This window comes from Prionailurus bengalensis, chromosome D4 (genome assembly GCF_016509475.1).
Source record: "Prionailurus bengalensis isolate Pbe53 chromosome D4, Fcat_Pben_1.1_paternal_pri, whole genome shotgun sequence".
Classification (NCBI taxonomy): Eukaryota; Metazoa; Chordata; class Mammalia; order Carnivora; family Felidae; genus Prionailurus; species Prionailurus bengalensis.
Window position 1 is genome coordinate 55989743 of NC_057359.1, and position 21828 is coordinate 56011570.

The 21828-nt window shown below is 39.8% G+C and overlaps 1 protein-coding gene across 9 annotated transcripts in view; it reads right to left on the minus strand.

Annotated features, from left to right (window-relative positions):
* Positions 1–21828, minus strand: part of UBAP2 (ubiquitin associated protein 2) — a 112786-nt gene that overhangs the window by 82525 nt on the left and 8433 nt on the right. The gene's annotated exons all lie outside the window — the stretch shown is intronic.

Consider the following 21828-nt stretch of genomic DNA (forward strand, 5'->3'; position numbering starts at 1 on the left):
AAAAAAATTTTTTTTAACGAAAATCTATAGTTTAAAATTATAGCAATTCTTTTTTTTTTTTTAATTTTTTTTTCCACGTTTTTATTTATTTTTGGGACAGAGAGAGACAGAGCATGAACGGGGGAGGGGCAGAGAGAGAGGGAGACACAGAATCGGAAACAGGCTCCAGGCTCTGAGCCATCAGCCCAGAGCCTGACGCGGGGCTCGAACTCACGGACCGAGAGATCGTGACCTGGCTGAAGTCGGACGCTTAACCGACTGCGCCACCCAGGCGCCCCAAAATTATAGCAATTCTAAACAAAAATCTCAGGAGCTCCTGGGATGCTTAGTCAGTAGAGCTGACTATTTAGTTCACTTGGACAAGAGGGATCCCTCTCTGAAGGCCAGCAGAGTGAAGGAGAGGTACTACAACAGCTAAATTTTTATGATTAGGAGACAGTCAACAGTTTGTTGTATCAGTCTTTACTTTTTTAAGTAAAATAGGCAAGAACATCTGCAGAGAATGGGATGGGTGAGGAATGTGAAGAAAATGGATTCTCTCAGAATAAACTTAAAAAGGGGGGAGAAGGGCTGGGGGCCTACATGGTTCTTGATTTTGGCTCAGGTCATGATCTCATGGTTCATGAGATCGAGCCCACTGGGCTCAGTGCTGACAGTGAGAAGCTTCCTTGGGATTCTCTTTCTTCCTCTCTGTCTGCCCCTCCCTGACTTGTGCTCACTCTCTCAAAAATAAATAAATGAAACTATTTTTAAAAAAAAAAAAGGGGGGGGTCAGGGAGCACCTGGGTGGCTTAGTCAGTTAAGCGTCTGACTTCGGCTCAGGTCATGAGCTCACGGTCAGTGGATTAGAGCCCTGTGTCGGGCTCTGTGCTGACACTTCAGAGCCTATAGCCTGATTCAGATTCTGTCTTCCCTGCCCCTTCCCCACTTGCATGCTGTCTCTCTTTCAAATATAAATAAAACATTTAAAAAAAAACTTGTTTTTTAAAGCGGGGGGGCAGGGGGGTCTCCTGGGTGGCTCAGTCAGTTAGGCATCCAGCTCTTGATTTCAGCTCAGGTCATGATCTCATGGTTTGTGGGATCAAGCCCTGTGTCCGGCTCTGCACTGACAGCAAGAAGCCTGCTTGGGATTCTCTCTCTCCCTTCCTGTCCTTCCCTCACTCAAGCTCTCTCTCAAAATACATTAACTGATTAAAAAAGAAAGAAAGAAAGAAAATGGCAAAAGCTTGTAATAGCTACTAAGGGAAATACAAGGGGAAGTTGATAGAAAACAAGTAGAAAGAATTGAAGAGCGACACTGAGGTTCCCAAATGAAAGCAGAAATCCTAAATATATAGGTGGCATTAATCCACATATTACCATGAAAGCAACGCTAATGTCAGAAATTGAGAATTGCAACTGAATAATCAAGGGAGATGTGGGTTAAGATGAATAAACCCCTTGTTGAATTATCTGACGAAAGAATTTTAAACCAGAAAGAGTCCATTTATTCAAGGCACAGATGACATCACCAGGTGAAGAGCTGCTCTTATCTACCTCTAACACTGGGGCCTTTCCCATAATACGTATTTGAAAACATCCCTTCCTAAAGAATACTCTCCAGCTTATTACGATCCTGGCTGCGAGATTCACAACCTCACTAAAGGCAAAGAATAACACTTTTAAATAATGTTTTCCAGGGGTGCCTGGGGCTCAGTCAGTTAAGCATCCGACTTTGGCTCAGGTCATGACCTCATGGCCCAGGGGTTCAAGTCCCGCGTAGGACTCTGTGCTGGCAGCTCAGAGCCTGGAGCCTGCTTCAGATTCTGTCTCCCTCTCTCTCTGCCCCTCCCTAGTTCACATTCGGTCTCTCTCGCTCTCAAAAAGAAATAAACATAAAAAAAATTTTATGTTTTCCATTAAAACTGTATTTTATTCTAGTATGATTGACTTACAGCCTTCTGGGTCATTAAGTACTCAGACAATTTGATGAAAAGTATGGACTCCCCCCTCAGAAAAATGCATAGCCACATACAATGCTTCCTGAAACTTCAGGTTTACATCTCCCATACCCTTCCCCAAAGCAATGGGCAACCCCACTCCACCCCCTCAATGCCCACAAACAGCCAGGCAAAAAGCCATGATCCAAGAATTTACAACAGCTCTCAGGGCACCTGGCTGGCTCAGTCTGAAGAACATGTGACTGTTGATCTGAGTCATGAGTTCAAGCCCTACACTGGATATTTTTTAATAAATAAACAAACAAACATTTTTAAAAATTTTTGGAAAAGTTCAAAAATATAAACTATTAGGGCCCTTATTCTTAAGGGTATCCTTGATCAGGCCAATATTAAATATAACTGCTGGGGCACGTGACTGGCTCAGTCAGTAGAGCATGGAGACTCTTAATCTCAGGGTTGTTAAGTTCGAGTCCCAAGTTGAGTGTATAGATTACTTAAAATATAACTGCTCATTAGGTCATGAATCAAAATCTCATAATTATCACACTTTTTAAAGGGGTTCTCTTCTCTGCTTCCCTAAAAACCAAAAGCACCTGCTTTGCTCCAAAAGAAACAAGGGAAAACTCATATCCTCTTACATTCAATAAACATATACTTAAGTCTTAATACTTAATCATCATACTACTACCTATGTCCTCTCTAGAGAAACTGGCTATTATCAAGATCTGTGGAAATGTTACAAATACACTCGATTAATGGTAATGTTAAAAGTCATGATTTATCTAAATATCTTAGACAAATATAATTAGTGGGAAAACCTATATATCCTTCCCTCCAAATCACATTTAAGAGCATCAACTGGAACTAGACTAACCCTCTATGACTTACAAATATCTGCTTGAATCAATATGCTAAATAGAAAACATGAAACAATGTACTTCATATCAAATTTTTTTTCAATGTTGGGCCTACATGACTAAAAATTAAAACTAGAACTTAACAGTTTACACCACTTGGGGCACCTGGGTGGCTCAGTCAGCTAAGCGTCCAACTTCGGCTCAGGTAATGATCTCACAGTTTGTGAGTTCAAGCCCTGCATTGGGGCTGACCATTCAGAGCCCGGAGCCTGCTTTGGATTCTGTGTCTCCCTCTCTCTCTGCCCCCTCTCTCTCATGTACGCACTCTCTCAAAAATAAATAAGCATTAAAAAAATTAAAAACACTGTGTACCACTTATAAGATGATTTCATGGTGAGATGTCCAGGAAAGAGGCATTTTACACTGCCCTAATTGGTCCAACCTATCTCGGATAAGCTGTAACCTATCCATCCCCTTAAGGAAGCCTAGAAGAAGTTCATTATCTGCCATCTCAAGGTCCGCTTTTTTTTTTTTTAATGTTTATTTGGAGGGGGGGGGGCCAGGAGCAGAGAGGGAGACAGAGGATCTGACGCAGGCTCCTTGTTGACAGCAGAGAGCCTGACACAGGGCTTAAACTCAGGAACCCTGAGATCATGACCTGAGCTGAAATCAAGAGTTGGACACTTAACTGACTGAGCTACCCAAACGCCCCTAAGAATCCATTTTCGTAACATCCTATTTTTAGTTTACAAAGTATCCTATTTTTTATCTTATTGTACACCACAACAGTCTTAAGGAATAGATAGATATTATTGCTATCCCCATTCGTACATGCTGAATCAGCATGGACAAAATATTCTTTGGAAAAAAAAATGTGTGAGTTGTCTCAGCCCTCAAAATTCTATGCTATAGCTTGTAGCAAAACTTCTAAATACAAATGTGTGTGTGCAAAACAATGTACAAAAATTAAGTATATGTACCTATATGCCAGCTAAAGGGAAAAAAATAAGTCAATTTCTTAAGAAATTGTCTATGACTCCTTCTGCACTACAATGGCAGTACTGAATAGTTGTAACAGAAGCAAGGCAGAAAATATTTACTACCTGGCCCTTTACAGAAAGTGTTCTAACCCTTTTTTAGAGTTAGAGTGGTAATTCTCCCTCAACTACAGATTCAATTTAATTCTCATCAAATTTCTAACAAGGATTTTTTTGAAGTTTTTTTTTTTTTTTTTTTTTTTTTTTAATAATCTCTACACCCAACATGGGGCTTGAATTCATGACTCGGAGATCAAGAGTCATACGCTCCTCCAACTGAGCCAGCCAGGTGCCCCTCTAACAAGGTTTTATTGCCTAAAACGTTACTAGCCTGATTCTAAATTTACATGGGAAGCAAATCGTCAAGAACAGCCAAGATACTCCTTCAAAACGAAACAAAACCAAAAAGCAAAGGAACAATACTTACCTTACAGGTACCAAGGATTATAATGCTTCAGTAATTACAACAGTACAGGGATAGAAAAGCTGGCCAATGGATCAGAACAAGAAGCCCAGAAAGAGACCCAAGCATATACAACTATGGTTTCTAACAGAGATGGCATTGCATGTGATTAGAAAAGATAAATTCTTAAAAAAGTGAGGTTGAAATAAGTGGTTGATTATACTTAAAAAAAATTTTTTTTATTAGACCATACATTAAAAAAGTCAAATTAGGGGTGCCTGGCTGGCTCAATCAGAAGAGCATGCAACTCTTGATCTCGGGGTCATGAGTTCGAGCCCCACTTGGTATAACAATCTGGCCTTATCTAATAAAGGTGAACATGTATATACCCTATGACTTACATGCTATAGAATCTGGTAACTTTTAGAGATTAAGAATGACCTAAGACCAAATCATAGCAGAGCCAATGATTCCAAAAAGAACAATAAATGGAATTCTATTTTCTAGAACAAGCAGTTACAGAGACCTCAAAGCAAGCATTCACATGATGTGGAATAATGTTCCCCTATTTATAAATCTTCTACAAATCAAGTTAATGAAATGACACTATGTATACTAGCATTTCTAAGTATCTTTTGGACCTGTGTATCCAAAAGATACTCAGAGGAGACTAACCAAAATTCAACATACCAGTTCAGGCATCACAAGGAAAATTATATCCCTGAAAGTCTGACCAGCTTTTTCTGAGTTACCTATCCTAATATCATTTACTTATGTTCCCAGTAGGTCCTCTGTTAACTGGGATACTAGATAAAGGCCACAGACATATTACTGCACTTTTACATCAACTATAATAGCAAATAACCAATTAACCAGAGTATTTCACATGCCAAATATGCTGGTTTAAAACTCACTATATTTCAGAGGCACCTGGAAGGCTCAGACAATTGAGCATTTGACTCTTAACCTCAGCGCAGGTCATGATCTCAGTCTGTGGGTTCGAGCCCTGTGTCGGGCTTCACACTGAAAGCATGGAGGCTGCTTGGGATTCTCTCTCTGCCCCTCCCAGCTTGCATGCACTCACACACACACTCTCTCCCTCAAAATAAACAAACTTAAAAACTTACTATATTTGAATCTGACTCTCAGTAACAGTACACACTTTGAATTTTTTTTTTTTGAGTTTAACCATTTTGATATTTTGTTGGTTTGGGTTTATTGTTTTAGTTATATTACATGGAACACAGTTAATTGTTCTGCCATAATGATTTTTACAGCTTTCTCCGAGTTTAGTGTTCTCCAAAATGAATAAATACACATGAACAAATACACTTTTTTAAACTATAAAGCACCACACAAATGTTAAAACACATTAGTATTTCCCAGAGCACCTAGATGGCTCAGTCAGTTAAGCATCCAACTCTTGATTTCAGCTCAGGTCACGATCTCAAAGTTTGAGAGATCAAGCCCACATCAAGCTCTGTGCTGACAGAGCCTGCTTGGGATTCTCTCTCTCCTCTCTTTGCCCTTCCCCTGCTCAGGCGCATGCTCTCCAAAATAAATAAAAACTTGGGGCGCCTGGGTGGCTCAGTCGTATAAACGTCCAACTTCAGCTCAGGTCATGATCTGGCAGTCTGTGAGTTCGAGCCCCGCATCGGGCTCTGTGCTGACAGCTCAGAGCCTGGAGCCTGTTTCAGATTCTGTGTCTCCTTCTCTCTCTGACCCTTCCCTGTTCATGCTCTGTCTGTCTCAAAAATAAATAAACGTTAAAAAAAATTTTTTTTTAATAAAAACTTTTAAAAAGTTATTTCTGAAGTAAAGGGATTTACTTGATTATTTCTAAAATCACCTCTAAGCATGATTATTCTGTAATTTTACCTTATGTATCTAAAGTTAAACATCCAATCAAAATCTTAGTGGTATTCCTAAAGTTAAAAAAAAAAATTTTTTTTTAGTTTACTTACAGATTTCCAAACAGTTGCTTTTGTACTGAATTATGTGACCCTTTATTCACTCATCTTTTCAACTGTTTATCACTCTATGCTCTCATTTATGAAATAATCTAGATACATTAAATATAACAAAGTAAAAATTTCTTCTTACAGGAGTGCCATCTGCTGATAAAAATCTGCATGTACAGAAATAAACATAAGCTAAGTTGAATGGATGCTAAGACTGACCTTTCTGATTTACAAAAGGAGACTTTTAACAGTCTTATTATTACAGCCAAACATTTTGATATAATGTACTTGAATCCCTACTTGTCAATCAGGAAAGCAACAGAAGTTTTTTATGTTTCAAACTATTACAGTTTTACTAATTCACTGTATCAGTATAAATATTAAGACTTCTATCTCCACTGCAATCATCAATCCTCAATCCACATTCCAAGTAGGTGTTTAGACTATAAATAATGTCCCCAGTTCCATGGCTGAATCAGAATTATATTGCCTTGTGAAACATGAGTACACTGCTTACTTTATGTTACATACTTTTGTTTGGAAATAACCATTTTTATCCTTTAATTAAAGTTAACTCCTCTGGGTTATATATAAACTGTTACCACCAAACACAAATACAGTCCTTGCAAAAAAAAAAAAAAATTCAAAGAAGAAAAACGATGGCCCCAGCATTTGCTTCTGAGGATGCTTAAACCAATTCAGATTAGCTTATTTTCTGTCAATATAGCTACCCACACTAACTGAAATGTCAGAATAGCTGTATTTCCACTTAATAAAAAAAAAAAAAGTCTTGAGGTGCCTAACTAGCTCAGTCTGTAGAGCATGTGACCGTTGATCTCAGGGTCTCAGTTTGAGCCCACAATGGATGTAGACTTTACTTTAAAAAATTCAAAAACTGGGGCGCCTGGGTGGCTCAGTCGGTTGAGCAGCTGGCTTCGGCTCAGGTCATGATCTCGCAGTGAGTTCGAGCCCCGCGTAGGGCTCTGTGCTGACAGCTCAGAGCCTGGAGCCTGCTTCAGATTCTGTGTCCCCCTCTCTCTCTGCCCCTCCCCACTCATGCTCTGTCTCTGTCTCAGAAATAAACATTAAAATTTTTTTTAAAAAATTCAAAAACTGGGGCGCCTGGGTGGCGCAGTCGGTTAAGCGTCCGACTTCAGCCAGGTCACGATCTCGCGGTCCGGGAGTTCGAGCCCCGCGTCGGGCTCTGGGCTGATGGCTCAGAGCCTGGAGCCTGTTTCCGATTCTGTGTCTCCCTCTCTCTCTGCCCCTCCCCCGTTCATGCTCTGTCTCTCTCTGTCCCAAAAATAAATAAACGTTGAAAAAAAAAATTTTTTTTAAAAATTCAAAAACTGAAGTCTTTTTTTTAATGTTTCTATTTGAGAGACACAGAGACAGAGCATGAGCAGGAAGGGGCAGAGAGAGAGAGGGAGGGAGACACAGAATCCGAAGCAGGCTCCCAGGTGCCCCTCAAAAAATAAGTCTTAATGCTTAAGATGTCCAGCGAAAAACTTCCAAAGATAAAACTGGGAATTTACAGAGCAAGCACAGAGGAAAAAATTAAAAAGTGTTACTGAAATTTTCTGGAAAAACAAACTTTCTTATATTAATTTTATATATAACTTCTGGGGGTGCCTAGGTAGCTCAGTTGGTTAAGTGTCCAACTTCAGCTCAGGTCATGATCTCAAGGTTTTTGAGTTTGAGCCCCGCGTTGGGCTGTGCTGACAACTCAGAGCCTGGAGCCTACTTCGGATTCTGTGTCTCTTGCTCTCGCTTGCTCTCTCTGCCCTCCCCCTCTCATGCTCTCTCTCTCAAAAATAAATAAGCATTTAAAAAAATTCTGGAGATAGTGAATTCATGAAACAAAGTAAAAGCATAAGTTATTAAAAAACTTATCAACCACCAATCAATTGTGAAAATGAATAAGGCAAGGAAACTAGACTATAAAAAGCAACAACTTTAACTAACATACTGTCACATGGGGAAATTCTATGTTGTCTCTTCTGGAAACAGAGCTATGTGTAGTAAATCGGAATGCTTCTGCAATAAGCACCCAGTTGCCAGACCAAAGGAATTCAGTTTACACTTGTGTTCCATTCCCTCTATCACTCTCCACCCACAAGAACTACTACTCTCCAACAGGTTCCAAGAGAATTCTTAGAATAGAAACAGACAAGAGCAAGAGATTCTAAAAATAATCCAGCAGAAACTCAAACATACATATCTCAGGTTCTTGAACTGAAGGAAAGACGAGGTTATTTCAATCTATCCAACCAAATTTTAAAACCCATGTTTACCTCACTTCATCCAAAGTAAATTAAAGATGGGACAGATTAATATCAGGTTAGAACTGCTACATTTTTAACTTCTTTAAAAACAGTATCAGCAAAATTCCATATAAAACGTCCTACCTAGATTATCTCAAGTGCAGGAATAGTCTAAATTACTTGTTATATAAGGAAAGTAAGCCAGGAGAATAAACTAACTTGATTAAACTACACATTTTGTCTGTAGAAGGGATATTTTTAGAAAATGTTTTATTAACCGCTATTTTTTTCAAGGACTTTTTTAAAGATAAGATACCTCAGTGAAACAGTGGCATTTTCGAGTGAGTCTAGAGTTTAGAATTAACTGAAAACGGCTACAAGCCACTTGTACTTCTATTAAAGCTTAAGTAAATACCACAAATTCATCTTAAGAGGACGCTAACTTTAGGCCAAACAAAAAAAAAAGTGGCTGGAACTTTATCTAAAAACCACATAATATCATACCCTAACAGAAAAAATAAGGGCACACTTGATCTTTCTAAAAATTTACAGAACACCTTTTGCTAACATGCTAAAAACTATGAAGATGTTGCTGAAAGCACCAACCACCAAAGTACTTTATTTAAGATGGTATCACAAAGTGTCAGCATTGGAAGGTAATTCTAAACCCAGGAGGCTCACACAACTGTAGAGTAGCTCATCTACTACATCAAAAAAATCTATATTCCAGACACAGCAAAAATACATGTTTCTTTTTCAAAGAGAATGTAATTATTCAAACAACATGAATTAGTCAGCTAAGGGCTCAACTACTATAAAAAGAATATACAGTTTATGTCCAAGAAGCAAGTTTCTATCAAGAATGCTTAGAGATGCTATTCACTCAGTCCTGAGACTAATGGTGCCAGGACTATCTTAGACTGGCAAGGAAAGGGGATCCTTCATCTATATGAAGGATTTAATTTATTCACTCATTCCCAAAAGCCTAAAACCCATAAGTAGAATAATACCAGCAGCAAACACATACTGTTTAATATGTGCCAGACACTATCATACGCACAGTATTAAGTCATTAAACTTCCCAACAACACTGAGGTATATACTAATTATTACTCCCATTTTTTTACAGACGGGAAACTGAGACAGATTCACAGCTAGTCAGTGGTAAAGCCAAGATTCAAACCCAGGTCATTTAGGCCCACAGTCTGTGTCCTTAACCACTATGCTATGCTGTAAGGCTAATTGCTCAATTGTAGATACACAACAAGACTCCAAGTCAGCTTCCTCTTTAAGGCAGCATAACTACAGTTGGTATCACCTGATGTGACAGATTTTGTTCTAGGTCAGAATCTCAGCTATCTTCCTAACCTTTCAGATATTCACTGGTGCTCCCCTGGCTCTATATCGTTACAGTTTTGTTACCTGTTCTGTTTCACTATGTGTATTTAACTTCCAATTTGCGTTCTTGCTTTTCCTGTTAAGAAAATACCCACTGGGGCACCTGCGTGGCTCAGTCAGTTGGGTATCCAACTCTTGATTTTGGCTCAGGTCATTATCTCATGGTTCATGGGATGAAGGCCCATGTAGGGTTCTGCACTGGCAATGAGGAGCCTACTTGGGTTTCTCTCTCCCTCTATCTACCCCTCTCCACTCATACTCTCCCTCTCAAACATTTTTTTAAATACCCATTAAGAAAAAGAGAGAGAAAATACCCATTATTCTCAACTGTTTTCCAGAGAAGAAATTCATTTGTTCATTTCTGCAAAGAACAGGATTGGTTTAGATTAAGAACTTCAAGGGGGTGCCTGGCTGGCTCAGTTGGGAGAGCATGACTCTTGATCTCAGGGTCATGAGTTCAAGTCCCACACTGGGTGTAGAGATTAGAAAAAGATACAATAAAATTTAAAAAAATATTTTGGAGCGCCTGGCTGCCTCAGCTGGTGGAGTTTGTGACTCAATCTCAGGGCTGTGAGTTTGAGCCCTACATAAGGTACAAAGATTACTTAAAATCATGGGGCACCTGTGTGGCACAGCTGGTTAAGCATCTGACTCTTGATCTCAGCTCAGGTCATGATCTCACAGTTTGTGAGTTCAAGCCCCACACTGGGTTCTGCACTGATGGTGTAGAGCCTACTTGGGACTGTCTCTCCTTCTCTCTGACCCTCCCCCACTTGTGCGCAAGCTCTCTCTCTCAAAATAAATAAATTTTTTTTTTAATAAATAAAATCTTAAAAACAAACAAACAAAAACTTCAACTGATCTGGGAGACCCAGAGGAGCTAGCAAGAGGAACTCTATATCCCCCACCCAGGAGACAATAAGGCAGGCTAGGGTGCCAAAAAACTCTAGTATGAGATGCAATTCCATGCAACTAAACTGCTTGTGCCCTACATGCCAGAAGCTGACCAAGCTGATACTTTTATTCTCCACAGCTGCTGAGGGCAGGGTCAAGCCTCCAGCAGCTGGTGAACAAGGTTAACTCCCCTACATCCAAGCTTGGCTGACAGAAGAGCCACAACATTATTTACTATTCTGTGCATATAATATGCCCATGGAAAAGATAAGTGCTGGTAAACTCTGAACATTACAAAAATTATTTAAGTCATATTTCCTCTTTCAGGTTACTTAAGGTCAAGGAGGAAAAAGTATTTAATTTTATCTATGGCTGCTTGCATACATCTGTCCCACTCCTACGTTGCTAATTTCTTGGCTATAAACCATCTTTTACCCAGAACTCCAGCTCAGCAGCTACCTTATTCTTATCCCTGAAAAGCCTCTCATTATTCATGACTAGTCTTACCCCCCTTTTTTTAATAGCCTTTTCTCTCTCCCCACCCCCTCAAAAAAAGGCCTATACTATACAGGATTTCACAAGACCTGTAAACTTATAATACTATACTCTTAAAAAAAAGAATACTGGGGCACCTGGATGGCTCAGTCAGTTAAGCATCTGACTCTTGATTTCAGCTCAGATCAAGATCTGCAGTTTGTGAGTTTGAGCCCCGCACTGCGCTCTGCACTAACAGGGCAGAGCATGTTTGGGATTCTTTCTCTCTCTCTACCCCTCCCCTGCTCATCTCTCTCTCTCTCTCTCAAGATAAATAAACATTAAAAAATGTTTTAGGGGCGCCTGGGTGGCTCAGTCGGTTGAGCATCCGACTTCGGCTCAGGTCATAATCTCATGGTTCGTGGGTTCAGAGCCCTGCATCGTGCTCTGTGCTGACAGCTCAGAGCCTGGAGCTTGCTTCGGATTCTGTGTCTCCCTCTCTCTCTGCCGCTCATGCTCTGTCTCTCTCTCCCTCAAGAATAAATAAAACATTAAAATTAAAAAAAAATGTTTTAAATACTATACTCTTAGATTACATTCAAATAAGCACCCCCCAAATACCAAAAGGATACCTTTATTAGAGGTTTACTACTCCACAACCAAGGACTTTTAAAGGGTCTATTTTACGAAGTAAAAAATAAAAAAAAAAAAAAAAAGCTTAATTATAAAAGACCAAATTAAAATAGAATTTCTATAAACCATTCCTTTACCAGAACATATTAATACCTTCCTCATAAATCCAGTAAAAATTCTTACACAGATACATACTCTTCCCCCCCACCCTTGCTCTACTTATATTCTGTTCACCTTCCTATGTATCTTTCTCTGGTCTTGCCTGCCCGCCGCCCGAATTTGTATGTATCCACATATACAGCGGCACATCTACAGTCTGCTTTCAATTTCCATTTCTGAAAGCTTCCAAGTTCCTCACAGGCGCTAGCAACAAGGAATTACTGGATGCTAGGATCTCCTACCATGTTCTGACCCTGTAGTTACACTGGGCCTGGGTAACCAGTAGAATGAGAAAACAAGAAGGAGCCCAGGTGTGCCTGGGTGGTTCAATGGGTTAAGCGTCCGACTTCGACTCAGGTCATGATCTCACAGTTCATGAGTTGGAGCCCCATGTTGGGCTCTCTGCTGTCAGCACAGAGCCCACCTTGGATCCTCTGTCCCCGCCCCCCCCCCCCCCCCCGACCTCCCCTGCAGACACACACTCTCTCTCAAAAATAAACATTTAAAAACAAAAAAGAGGGTGCCTGGGTGGCTCATACATTAAGCATATGACTTCAGCTCTGGCCATGATTGAGCACGAGTCCCACTTTTCTTTCTCTCTCTGCCCCCTCCCTCACTTGTGCCCTCTTTCTCTCAAAAACAAAACAAAACAAAACATATCTTTCAAAAAAATTTTTTTTCCAGGGGCACCTGGCTGGCTCAGTCAGTGGAGCATGCGACTCTTGGTCTTAAGTCTGTGAACTCAAACTGCATGTTGGATGTAGAGATTACTTAAAACTAGAATCTTAAAAAGAAAAAAAAAAAAAAAAAATTTCCCCAGGTTTCCAATGTGTAACTGGGATGTCAAACTACTACTCTGTAAACTAGTGGTTCTCAAAGTATGATGCCCAGACAGGCAGCAGCATCACCTGAGAACCTCTCACAAACGAAAATTCTCAAGGTCATCCCAGACCTACAGAACCAGTAGTTATGTTTAGAAAGTCAGTTTGTTTTTTAGGTCATCTCTACTCTCAATGTGGAACTTGAACACACATCCCTGAGATTAAGAGTCACATGCTACACTGACTGAGCCAGTCAGGTGCCCCAGAAATTATGTTTAAACAAGACCTAATGGCACACTAAAGTTTGAGAATTACTGCTCTTAAAGAAACTTAGATAAGAATTTTGATCCAGCATAGGGGTGCCTGGGTGGCTCAGTCGGTTAAGCCTCCGACTTCAGCTCAGCTCATGATCTCGTGGTTCGTGAGTTAGAGCCCCGCGTCGGGCTCAGTGCTGACAGCTCAGAGCCTGGAGCCTGCTTCCAATTCTGTCTCCCTCTCTCTCTCTGCCCTTCCCCTACTCACACTCCGTGTCTTTCTCTCTCTCAAAAATGAATAAACGTTAAAAAAAAAAAATTCAAAAAAAGCGGGGGGGGGGGGCACCTGGGTGGCTCATTCGATTAAGTGTCCGACTTCAGCTCAGGTCATGATGATCTTGCAGTCCGTGAGTTTGAGCCCCGTGTCAGCGTCGGGCTCTGTGCTGACAGCTCAGAGCCTGGACCCTGTTTCAGTTTCTGTGTCTCCCTCTCTCTCTGACCCTCCCCCGTTCATGCTTTGTCTCAAAAATAAACAAACGTTAAAAAAAAAAAAAAGGTTCCTATGTGATTTAAACTGAAAGATGAGAAAACCAAAAAAAAAAAAACGATTTCACTTTTCTTATTTCACCTATATAAGAATCATACAGTCTTACAAAATTCCAAAAAATACTGACCAATAGAAGAAAATAAAACCACCACCCAAAAATACTTTCAATCGTTAATTTATTAAGTATCCTTCCAGTGTTTTCTATTTGAGTGCATCACTGTCATCCACTAGAAATGGCCATATCATACTTTTATCACAGCACATTGGCAATATAAACTACTATGTAAAAGCAAGGCAGCATTGTAGTTACAGCACCTCAATTATCCTGTTCAGCTGAGGAATCCAGCATTATGGAGCTATGAAAGAAAACTCTTCAGGGGCTAAAATGGTTTTGGTTCCAATCCTTTTTGATAGAAATGCCTCCTAAAATGCAATATATACTTCCCTTCCTTGAGAAATACAGTACACAACAAACATGATTTAACTTTTTTTGATTCTACATCGTTATTATACCCATGTGATGAGTAACGTGGGGAATTGGTCTGAATCTTTTTTTTTTTTAAACTCTTCGCCCAACATTGAGTTCAAACTCATGACCCAAGATCAAGAGCAGTGTGCTCTACCAACTAAGCCAACCAGGCGCCCCAGTCTGAAAATATTCTAACTCCAGGGCACTTGGGTGGTTCAACTCTGATTTGGGATCAAGTCATAATCCCAGCATCGTGGGATCGAGCCCCACATTATGCTCTGTGCTGAGCATGGAGCCTGCTTGGGATTCATTCCCTTCCTCCCTCTCCCTCTCTTTCCCTCCCCTTCCCCACCCCCTCCCCTGCTCACACTCTATAATTAATAATAAAATATTCTAACTCCAAGACATAGCTAGGAACTTGCTTTCCTAAATAAATTCATTTTATCATTGTCTTACTTATCCTTGGCCTCTTTCTCAAAAGTGGCACCATTTACGTATCTGCAGAACTTCTGGGCCCCATAGTATGGCTACTTTTCAAAAATAGTTTCTGAACTCAAGGACAATGCAGTTTCAAATAGTTATTCATTTATTTTAAAATCATCTGCACTGGGCACCTGGGTGGCTCAATCAGTTGAGCATCTGAGTCTTGATTCCCAGGATCATGATCCCATGATCCTCCTGAGTGTGGAGACTGCTTAAGATTCTCTCTCTCCCTGCTCCTCTCCCCAGCTCACACTCTCCTAAAATAAACAAAAAACAAAACAAAACAAAATCTGCATTATTTTTACACTGATTTGTTGTCTTTTGGGGGATAGAGGGCGACTTTCCACCAAGCCTTATACAGAGTAAGCCCTCAAACCTTGATTTTCAGCAGATTGCAGAAGGACTTCTAGGACTTCTAGCTTGAGTGATTAAGAGACAACCTTACCACCTGCCAGCATGCACTTAGGTCAGCATGCATTTTACCAAGGAGGGAGGGAGAGATGGAGGAAGGAAAGAAAGAAGAGGGCAAATTTATTTCTTGGGTATTAACAAAAATTGGTAATAAATTCCAAGTGAATGTTCCCATCTCAAATCCTCCTGTCCCTAACCCTACTCTAATGCTGCTCTTCCCCAACCATGTTCAGCAGCATTAGTCCCACCTATCCTCTCTGGACAGAATCAAGTGAAGTCTCAGAGTCATTAGAACAGGACAGACTTAATGCCAACAAGTCTTAGTCTGTAATACAGACATGTTTGTTGTTGTTGTTGTTTCTTTAGTAGGCTCCACACCCAATGTGGGGTGTAAACTCACAACCCTGAGATCAAGAGTCACATGCTCTACCAACTGAGCCAGCCAGGCACCCTGAGACAGACATATTTTTATAAATTTTTTGTCTTCACATCCTCACTTCCATTCCATCCCCACCCCCACCCTCCACCTCTGCATCCATCAGATCAAGATTAACTTCTCATTAGTAACTCTGTCCCAAGGCCTTCTGAGGAAAAGAATATGCAGGGGAGTTGCCTTCTCCTTTTGGCCTATTTCCTCTTCATAAGACCCCCTCAGAAAGGGGAAGGAAGAAGGTGTCAAATTGTAGGCTAATCTACCTCATCATCCTTGGGGAGACAAGTTTAATAAGCCAAATGTTTCTTTTAGTCAAGTCCTACTAACCAGTTACATCAGTTACAAAAACCAAGAATCTTTATTCTTGATACTCTAAGCCAAAACAGTATTTAATCAAAATTTTCAATTTAACTCCTATCTTATTTTCAAGCACAGGAAAGCCTTAACAATAGTTAATGCAGGAAAACCTCCAAACTCCAAAGTGTGAAAAGGACTTCAAGAAATCTCCCATATACAACAACACTCAAAAATGTTACCTGGTTCAACTCATAATCACTTGATAGCCACTTCAAAGTTATAGTCTTCATCTCACATTATTTTCTTGTTTTGATTTTTGGGTAAAGTGGCATCTCTGCTAACCATTCTCATATAGTAAACTGGATATTAATGCTAAAAATGATTACATCCCAACCATACTTTCACAAGAGACAGAACTTTACAAATCTCCAATTCTTACTGAAGAGAGATGAGTAAGAATACTTCAAGTTATTCTTTTTCACAGCTCTGCATGAGCCGTTTAAACACCTGGCACTCAATTGTTATAAATACACAAATATTTCACAACTGATTTATACAAGTTCAGTATATCCATTATGAAGCTAGTCCACAACAGTAATATCATCTCTAGCTGTTACTGTAAGCCAGAAATATAAACACTGATTTAAGTACTTCAGACCCACAGTTTTTCATTACCCTTCTCCAACCTCCCTAATGAATCCAAGACATACTTGAGTTGTTTAAAAAAAAAAAAAAAGTGTATTTGTTTCATTGTAATGGTGACTTTATTACCTTTTCACTCATGCCAAAAGCAACTTTTTAAAAAATGTCAGTTACATGAAGAATGTACCTATCAAAACACAGATGTTTTGATTCAAATGTTAACACATCTGACACACACTAGGCTTGGTTTTCATTCATATACCAAAAATAAAATTCCTTAATAAGGAAATCTCCTACCACTACTATTGAGAAAGTATTCCCTACCTTTTTCCTTCTGACACGTATGTGTTTAAAAACCGGCTCAACTATTCTCCACATCCACATTAATCTCAAGAACAAAGGGTTACAAAAATTACCCTCCAACACTCTGGGAAACTGCATGTTCTACCAGGTAAGCAATGACTACTTAAACTGTGTATCTCAAAAAGGATACACACTAACTGACTCCAGTTCCTCACCAAACATCTCCTTAACTTGTAGTCTGGTTTCTATCACTCTATTACTCCAACATTAAGAAAAATGCTATTTCCCAGGTCACCACTGAATTAACTGTCAAATCTTTTTTCTATTCTCATTCTTTCACCGGTCTCTGGCATTCAACACATTTCATAATTTTATTCCTGTGGCTTTTCAGACACCACATCCTGGTTCTTTTTTTTTTCCCCCTCAAATCCTCAGCAGCATCACATCCTTCCCTGAGCCCTGACATGTAAAAAATTTCAATTCTTGAGCACACTCTCCCTTCCCACAGAAATTTTATGCTCTACTGGCATCAATAATTACCTCCAACTTCAAAGCAAAAGACCTCATGTCTCTCCAAAGATTCAGCCCACATCTAACTGCCTACTAGGTATCTAACCTATAAAGAAATTCATCCAAATGCATCTCATTCGAAGACTTGCACAATTTTCCAAGTGACCAATATTTTTCAGTGTTCCAGAGCTCAAAACTTTTTAATTTTTGTCAATGTTTATTCATTTTTGAAAGAGAGAGAGAGAGAGAGAGAGAGAGAGAGAGAGAACGAATGAACAGAGGAGGAGCAGAGAGAGAGAGGGAGACAGAATCAGAAGCAGGCTCCAGGCTCTGAGCTGTCAGCACAGAGCCCGACGTGGGGCTCCAACTCACAAGCCGCGAGATCATGACCCGAGCCGAAGTCGGACACCCAATGGACTGCAGAGCTCAAAACCTTTAAACCATTCTTTTAACGCCACCATTTCTTTAAGACCTATATCTATACCTTCCTTTACAATTCTGCCATCAACTTAGTATAGGTACCTGAATTAAGGGTCATTGTTTGTATTTAAAGCCTCCTCCTGTCTTCTAAGAATAAATTAGGTAGCCCAGTCTAGTACTAGTTTTGATGTCAGTGTTACATACATAACCCAGCAGTTACAAGATACCTTTATCAACTATAATATCAATAATTGCCTCCTGGTTCACTGAAACTTCATACCCTTATTTACCTGTCTGAACTAGCTTAACGGTAAAACTGATTACACAGTGATCTGTTTCATCTTTCAGAATACCACTAAAATCCATGATCTTCTGTTCACAAATCAACTCCTTGATAAAATACAAGCTCTTTATTCCTTTCTGATCCATACACTTTGGTCAAAATGGCCTTGCAATTCTCCCAAATTGCACCTACTTTTTTGCCTCCACCTTCCATTGGCATGGTTTCTCAACATCATACTGAGCATATCCCCCCATTTTCTTATTTTCTGTCCCTCAGCATAAACAGCAATTACTCTCTACTCGATGTTCACAACTCCACAGCATTTTAGGGCCACTTAACAATATATTAAACAGCCCTACTTGACAGCAGTTTGAGTTCTTAAGTGTAATTTTCATGCAACCACATGGCTTTCTTCCAACTGTTCTCACAGTGTGCCATCAATTGCCACTTCTCAGTGTTATGTGCCTGACCTCCTCCTAGAATGCACCTAAAATTGGCAGAGGGCTTAGAGATCAGCTCACCTTGCTGATTAAAACAGCTAGTAAAATCAGAATGAAAAATGAAAGCAAAGGCAGTTTTAAACTACAGAAATCAAATCTAAACATCTCACCAAACGCCAACATATAAAAACAGAAGTGGGGCACCTGGCTAGCTCAGTTGGTAGAGTATATGATGCTTGATCTTGGGGATGTGAGTTCAAGCCCCATGCTGAGCATAAAGCTTACATAATTAATTAGATAAGTAAATAAATAAAATAGATAAAAGTGAAATGGAGCCTAGCGGAACCAGACTCAGGAGTTCAAGGACCACACCTACATCTTCATCCTCTTATTCCCCATCCAGTGCAAAACCCCAGGTTTATGCACCACAAATGTGGACACTGACTCATCATCTAGCACTTGGCTACATTCCCTGAGAGCATTATTTCAGACAGGTACAGTAGTACAGTATTTGTGATTAAGATTTGGAAGTCAGACCTGCACTCTACAAATTACATGATTAAGTAACCTTGACCCAGTACTTTACTCTTTCTCAAACCTGGAAGGAGCACCAAACAAAATAATGTACCTCAAATGCTTAGTCTAGATCCTAATAGCTACCATAAATAATAACTATATTATTAATGTACATTGGCCACTTCTGTTTCTGATTTAATTTCAAAATACTGCCTATTTATTCAAAACTATTCAAATAATTTTACTGAGTTATAGAAAATATCATAAAGTTCACCCTTTTTAAGTGTAAAATTCAATGACTTTTAGTATTTACCAACTGCACAACTATCACTGCAGGCCAACTATCACTCCAATAAAACCCTTTGCAACACTGGTCATTTCTTTCTCCCACAGATCGCTAGATTGTCAGAGTATATGAACTGGTTCATGGTATGCTATATATCCCATTACAGCTGGGATCTTTTGGTAAAGCACGATAAACATTAGAACAATTAAACAGCTCAAAATGCCTTAAAAAAAAAAAAAAAAAGACTCGGGGTGCCTGGGTGGCTCAGTTGGTTAAGTGTCCGACTTTGGCTCAGGTCATGATCTCACGGTTGGTGAGTTGGAGCCCTGCTTCCAATTCTGTCTCTTGCTCTCTCTCTCTGCCCCTCCCCTGCTTGCAGTCTACATCTCTAAAAAATATACACTAAAAAAAATTAAAAATAAATTTAAAAACTCTTCCATGGTAAATAATTGTAAATGGCCTATATTAACAAGGTTTTTATTGCTGTAACCACCATCTGGATTGTTCTGTAATATACAGGGGTATTCTCCCACCATTACCTTAGTACTCCCAATCACAAGGAATTAAAAAGATAGTAAATAAACTGAAGTACCAGAGCTAAGAATTCTGAAGAGGTCCTATGGTCTCCAGCAATTCAAAGAAGGGTTTCATCAACTCACTGATATACCAAGAAACTTTTAATCACAATAAAATGAAATCTTGAGGGAAAAACTTAAACATTCAGTAAGTTACTATGAAAAGCGAACCCAAAGAAAATGTCTAATGTGACTAACTTATATCAAAAATAACTTAGTCTCTCTTGCAGCACCTGGCCGGCCAAGTCCATAGAGCGTGAGACTTTTGATCTTGTGGTTGTGAGTTCGAGCCCCATATACTGGGTGTAGAGATTACTTAAAAAATAAAAAAAATTAATAAATTTAACAAACAGAGTAACTTAAATTTCCTTTACTAGCTGCTGCAAATAAACTACCAATCAAGGCCAAACAAAAGATACAATAACATAGTAATCAAAATAGCAAATTATAATAAAACTGAATTATAAACATTAAATCCCAGGTTTTTTTTTTTACATTTCAAAGATTTTTTTTTTTTTAATTTTTTTTTTTTCAACGTTTATTTATTTTTGGGACAGAGAGAGACAGAGCATGAACGGGGGAGGGGCAGAGAGAGAGGGAGACACAGAATTGGAAACAGGCTCCAGGCTCTGAGCCATCAGCCCAGAGCCTGACGCGGGGCTCGAACTCCCGGACCGCGAGATCGTGACCTGGCTGAAGTCGGACGCCTAACCGACTGCGCCACCCAGGCGCCCCCAAAGATTTTTTTTTTTTTATGTAATCTCTACACTCAGCGTGGGGCTCGAATTCACAACCCTGAGATCAAGAGTGGCAAGCTCCATCAACTGAGCCAGGCAGATGCCCCTAAAATTCTAAGTGTCTTAACAAAAGAGACAATTATAACTATAGGAATTTGTCTACTATTGATCCTATAGGAAGAATACAGGAAAAATAAGGCTCAGTTTCCCACTGGTTCAAGGAAGCCTCTCTAATATCCAGACTCAAATGACAATGCTTTCCTGTCACTCCCAAAAGGATTCTGGCTCCTAACTGCATTGTTCTATTTCAGTCTTCCCATCAGAATGCAAGCACCTAGAAAACAGGAACAGTGCATTATTCTTCTGTATCCCCAACACTTAACAGTTGCTGACAAGTAGCAACATTCAATCTAAATGAAAACCTGTATAGTAGCACATATCATTAACAGCAACAAAAACTATTACTCAGGCCTAATCTGGGTTAACCTACATTCTGAGCATTTCACAGAAGTAAAATGCCATAAGAATTTACTATCTAAAGTTTTTATTTATGTAAGCATTTACCCTTATTCCCACGCATCAAGAAGACTTTTCATCACTGTTTGAAAAAATCTGAAGTCTGCACAGATTAGCAAGATACATAGAACATTTTTAGTCTTTCTATCAGCCCAAGAAAGTTACACTTATCCTACAATAAATTGCAATTTACTTAACACTAGCAAGAATTATCTAAACTAGGGGCGCCTGGGTGACTCAGTCCATTGAATGCCCAACTCTTGATTTTGGCTCAGGTCCTGATCCCTGGGTCATGGTATCAAGCCCTGAGGCAGGAGGGGGCTGGGCACCAAGCCTGCTTAAGATTCTTTCTCTCCCAAGGGGCGCCTGAGTGGCTCAGTTGGTTGAGCATCTGACTTCGGCTCAGGTCACAATCTCAGGGTTCATGAGTTCAGCCCCACATTCGGCTATCAGTGAAGAGCCCTCTTCTGAATCCTTTATCCTCTTCTCTCTCTGCCCCTCCCCCACTCGTGCTCATGCACTCTCAAAAATAAATATTAAAAAAAAGATTCTCTTCCTGTGCCCCTCTCCCACCCGCACTCACGCTCTAAAAATAAACCTTTCCTTAAAAAAATAAAAAATAGGGGCGCCTGGGTGGCGCAGTCGCTTAAGCGTCCGACTTCAGCCAGGTCACGATCTCGTGGTCCGTGAGTTCGAGCCCCACGTCAGGCTCGATGGGCTGATGGCTCAGAGCCTGGAGCCTGTTTCTGATTCTGTGTCTCCCTCTCTCTCTGCCCCTCCCCCGTTCATGCTCTGTCTCTCTCTGTCCCAAAAATAAATAAACGTTGAAAAAAAATTTTTTTTTAAATAAAAAAATAAAAAATAA